This window comes from Dama dama, chromosome X (assembly GCF_033118175.1).
Source record: "Dama dama isolate Ldn47 chromosome X, ASM3311817v1, whole genome shotgun sequence".
In the NCBI taxonomy this organism is placed as follows: domain Eukaryota; kingdom Metazoa; phylum Chordata; class Mammalia; order Artiodactyla; family Cervidae; genus Dama; species Dama dama.
The window spans coordinates 79,971,669-79,977,668 of NC_083714.1; positions in this window are offsets into that span (position 1 = coordinate 79,971,669).

Consider the following 6,000-nt stretch of genomic DNA (forward strand, 5'->3'; position numbering starts at 1 on the left):
CTGCACTGGCAGGTAGGTTCTTTACCACTAGCACCACCTGGGAAGTCCAAGCCTTACATTAAATTTTGGCTATGTCTGTTTTGGTTTTTTTTTGCTATTGTTGTTGTTCATAATTTAATCTCCCGTGCCTAGCAGAGTGTTGCTTCAGAGTAGATGATCACCAAAGATTTGTTGAATGCATAGATGTGTAAGAGACTGTATGAGGAGGAAAGAGTTTAGTAAAGTAAAGGGCTGAGAGGCTACAACTTAAATAGTACAAAAGTGGATATTTTTATAGCTCCTGAGTGACATTTAATACTAAAGTAGGTGAAAGTGAGTCTTTCAGTCGTGTTTGACTCTGCGATCTCATGGACTATACATTCCATGGAATTCCCCAGGCCAGAATACTGGAGTGGGTAGCCATTCCCTTCTCCATGGGATTTTTCCAACCCAGGGATCAAACCCAGGTCTTCCACATTGCAGGTGGATTCTTTACCAGCTGAAGCCATAAGGGAAGCCCAATAATACTAGAGTGGGTGGCTTATCCTTTCTCCAGGGGATCTTCCTTACCCAGGAATTGAGCCAGGATCTCCTGCATTGCAGGTGGATTCTTTACCAACTGAGCTATCAGGGAAGCTAAAGTAGGTTTGTGTTGCAATTATTGTGGTCTTCTATAGCTTTAGATAGTCTTATTTGAAACATGTGCTCAGAAATTCTCATTTTCTAAGTACTATAAACACATGCATCCAGAGACACAATTGTGAATCACAGAATCAGAAGAACTTATTCAAAAAAGGCAATTTTCTAAAGCTGATGAGAAAACTTTACTAAATGTTATATTTATATGTAAGACCCCAAACAACAAAATGGGTTTAAATTTTAAGAAGACAACTGAATATCATTGACAAAATTCATTACATACTTATTGTGATTTTTCAAATGGAGACATATCAAAAAGGCAACAGAATCAGAAAATTTAAAAAGCAATATCCAGGCACTACTTTTTATGGCTATTCTTATCAATACAAATGCTAAATATGAAATTCCCATGTTTCAGTAGGTGAGTATGTGTATGCAAACTATTCATTCAAACATTTTTCTGCTAGTCCTCTCATATCCTTGATATCTATTCCCCCACTGAAAAATGCTGTGATAGACTTTATAGGTTGCCTATCCACTTTACCCCTTCTTTTTTTCAGAATGTAATAATAACTGCTCTAACAGTACATGCTAGTTTATAAATTCTTCCAGTGTCAAAAATACACAATGTGAGAGCTGAAAGTTATGTTTTATTGGAGATAAAATGAAGACTGCAACTCTGGGGACAGCACTTCAGATAACTCTGAGAAACTGCTCCAAAGAGGCAAAGGGGAATATCAGTATATATGTGGTTTTTGTGAAGAGGAATACATACAATCAAGCACATATTTTTTACAGAAAGTTTCTGCTAGTCTTGTGAGGCATTAGAGATACCAAGGGGTATTTCATGCAAAGATGGGCTTGATAAAGGACAGAAATGGTATGGACCTAACAGAAGCAGAAGATATTAAGAAGAGGTGGCAAGAATACATAGAAGAACTATACAAAAAATATCTTCACGACCCAGATAATCACGATGGTGTGATCACTCACCTAGAGCCAGACATCCTGGAATGTGAGGTCAAGTGGGCATCAGGAAGCATCGCTACGAACAAAGCTAGTGGAGGTGATGGAATTCCAGTTGAGTTATTTCAAATCCTGAAAGATGAAGCTGTGAAAGTGCTGCACTCAACATGCCAGCAAATTTGGAAAACTCAGCAGTGGCCACAGGACTGGAAAAGGTCCGTTTTCATTCCAATCCCAAAGAAAGGCCATCCCAAAGAATGCTCAAACTACCACACAATTGCACTCATCTCACACACTAGTAAAGTAATGCTCAAAATTCTCCAAGTCAGGCTTCAGAAATATGTGAACTGTGAACTTCCAGATGTTCAAGCTGGTTTTAGAAAAAGCAGAGGAACCAGAGATCAAATTGTCAACATCTGTTGGATCATTGAAAAAGCAAGAGAGTTCCAGAAAAACACCTATTTCTGCTTTATTGACTATGCCAAAGCCTTTGACTATGTGGATCACAATAAACTGTGGAAAATTCTGAAAGAGATGGGAGTACCAGATCACCTGACTTGCCTCTTGAGAAACCTATATGCAGGTCAGGAAGCAACAGTTAGAACTGGACATGGAACAACAGATTGGTTCCAAATAAGAAAAAGAGTACATCGAGGCTATATATTGTCACCCTGCTTATTTAACTTATATGCAGAGTACATCATGAGAAACGCTGAGCTGCAAGAAGCACAAGCTGGAATCAAGATTGCCAGGAGAAATCTCAATAACTTCAGATATGCAGATGACACCACCCTTATGGCAGAAAGTGAAGAGGAACTTAGAAGCCTCTTGAGGAAAGTGAAAGAGGAGAGTGAAAAAGTTGGCTTAAAGTTCAACATTCAGAAAACTAAGATCATGGCATCTGGTCCCATCACTTCATGGGAAATAGATGGGGAAACAGTAGAAACAGTGGCTGACTTTATTTTTTTTTTTGGGGGGGGGGGGGCTGCAAAACCACTACACATGGTGATTGCAGCCATGAAATTAAAAGACACTTACTCCTTGGAAGGAAAGTTATGACCAACCTAGATAGCATATTGAAAAGCAGAGACATTACTTTGCCAACAGAGGTCCATCTGGTCAAGGCTATGGTTTTTCCATTGGTGATGTATGAATGTGAGAGTTGGGCTGTGAAGAAAGCTGAGCACTGAATAACTGATGCTTTTGAACTGTGGTATTGGAGAAGACTCTTGAGAGTCCCTTGGACTGCAAGGAGATCCAACCAGTCCATCCTAAAGGAGGTCAGTCCTGGGTGTTCATTGGAAGGACTGATGTTGAAGCTGAAACTCCAATACTTTGACAACCTCATGCAAAGAGTTGACTCATTGGAAAAGACCCTGATGCTGGGAGGGATTGGGGGCAAGAGGAGAAGGCGACGACAGAGGATTAGATGGCTGGATGGCATCACCGACTTGATGGACATGATTTTGGGTAAACTCCGGGAGTTGGTAATGGACAGGGAGGCCTGGCATGCTGTGATTCATGGGGTCCCGAAGAGTCTGAGAGGACTGAGCAACTGAAATGAACTGAACTGATCTGAAGTTTTATTGGAGATTCAGTCACATATAGTAATGTAAATAACAAAACAGGCCTGTTTTGTAAAACAGGTAAAATACAAATAATGCAGTAACAATTAAGTCAAGAGCTTCCAATAGCTATTGCCCAGTATATTTTCAGGTCATCTGACTTAGTCTATTATGTACCAATCTTTGTCTTTCAAGAAATTATATATTGACACTGTCCAAAAGGTTCCCAGTCTAATTTCCTACTGTTGCTATTCTGGTTATCCTTGTGTGCATGCTAAGCCACTTCAGTCATGATAGACTTTTTGTGACTTTATGGACCATAGACCTTCAGGCTCCTCTGTGCATGGGATTCTTCTGGAAGGAATGCTGGATTAGATTGCCATGTCCTCTGTAAGGGGATATTCCTGAGTCAGGGCTTGAACCCTCATCTTCTACATTTCCTGCATTGGTGGGCAAGTTCTTTAACACTAACACCACCATAATTTAACTGTTCTTAAGATAAAAGAAGGTCTTAAAACTTAAATGTACACCCATAGTTTATTCATGTCAATGTATGGCAGAAACCACTAAAATATTGTAAAGTATTTAGCCTCCAATTAAAATAAATAAATTAATTAAAAAAAAAAAAACTCAAATGGCCACAGATTGGTGTTAACTACATGAATTCATCCCTTACTGGAACTGGATTCCCACAACTGCTTGGATGACTTTTTGCTTGTTGCTTTGTTTGAGGTTGAATAAATTTAGAGAAAAATTCATATTTATGGCCATGGTCAGAGCAGGTATTAATCTCCGACTAGGTGACAGGAACCCAGTAATATCAAAATGCCACCAGAAAATTACTAGACCTAGCCAATGAATATAGTAAAGTTACAGGATATAAAATTAATACACATAAATCCCTTGCATTCCTATACACTAACAATGAAAAAACAGAGAAATTAAGGAAACAATCCCATTCACCATTGCAACAAAAAGAATACAATACTTAGGAATAAATTTACTTAAGAAGACCTGTATACAAAAAACTATAAAACACTAATGAAAGAAATAAACTATGACACAAATAAACGGAGAAATATACCATGTTCTTGCACTGGAATTAAATTGACTTTGGCTATAATTAAAATGACTACTACCCAAAGCAATCTATAGTTTCAATGCAATCTCTATCAAATTACCTATGGTATTTAACAGAAGTAGAACAAATAATTTCACAATTTATATGGAAACACAAAAAGACCCTGAATAGCCTAAGCAACTTGAGAAAAAAGAATGTAACTGGAAGAATCAACTTCCCCCACTTCAGTCTATACTACAAAGCTATAGTCATCAAGAGAGTATGGTACTGGCACAAAGCAGAAATACAGAAAAAAGTGGAACAAACTAGAAATCCTGGAGATAAAATCAAGCACCTATGGACACCTTATCTTTTATAAAGGAGGCCAAAATACAGAATGCAGAAAAGACAGTCTCTTCAAGTGGTGCTGAGAAAACTGGTCAAGCATGTGCAGAAGAATGAATTTAGAACACTTTCCAACATGATCCGCAAAAATAAACTCAAAATGTATTAAAGACCCATATGTAAGACCAAAAACTATAAAACTCTTAGAGGAAAACATAGAACACTCTCTGACATAAATCACAGCAAGATCTTCTATGACCCACCTCCCAGAGTAATGGAAATAAAAATAAACAATTGGGATCTAATTAAATTTAAATGCTTTTGCACAATGAAGAAAACTATAAGAAAGGTGAAAAGACAGCCTTCAGAATGGGAGAAAATAACAGCAAATGAAATAGCTGTCAAATAATTAATCTCAAAAATATACACGCTGTTCATGCAATTCAATACTAGAAAAATGAACAACCCAATCTAAAAGTGGGCAGAAGACCTAAATGGGAAGAAGATATACAGATGGCTAATAAACATATGAAAAGATGTTCAACATCACTCATTAGTAGAGAAATGCAAATCAAAACCACAATGAATTGTCATCTCACACCAGTCAGAATGGCTATTATCCAAAAGTTTACAAACAACAAATATTTAAGAAGATGTCAAGAATAGGGAAATTTCTTACACTGCTGATAGGAATGCAAACTGATACAACTACTATGGAGAACAGTATGGAGACTCCTTAAAAAAACTAGAAATAAAGCTAACATACAACCCAGCAATACCCCCAAGGAAACCAGAATTGAAAAAGGCACATGTACACCAATATTCATTGCCCAGCATTTTCTACAATAATTAGGACATGAAAGCAACCTACATGTCAACTGGCAGATGAATGGATAAGGAAGTTGTGGCACATATACACAATGGAATATTACTTGGCTATTAAAAACAACACATTTGAGTCAGTTTTAATGAGGTGAATGAAACTAGAACCTATTATACAGAGTGAAATATGTCAGAAAGAGAAAGTTATTTTTATTGTTCAGCTATTCAGTTGTGTTTGGCTCTTGGCAATCCCATGGACTTCAGCACACTAGGCTTCCCCATCCTTCACCATCTCCCAGAGTTTGCTCAAACTCATGTCCATTGAGTCGGTGATACCATCCAGCCATCTCATCCTTTGTCGACCCTTCTCCTCCTGCCTTCAATCTTTCCCAGCATCAGGGATTTTTCCAATGAGTCAGCTCTTCCTACCAGGTGGCCAAGGTATTGGAGCTTCAGCTTCAGCATCAGTCCTTCCAATTAATAGTCAAAGTTTATTTCCTTTTGGATTGACTGGTTTGATCTCTTTGCAGTTCAAGGGACTCTCAAAAATTTTCTCAAACACCACAGTTTGAAAACAGTTCTTTGACACTCACCCCTCTTTATAGTCCAACTCTCACATCCATA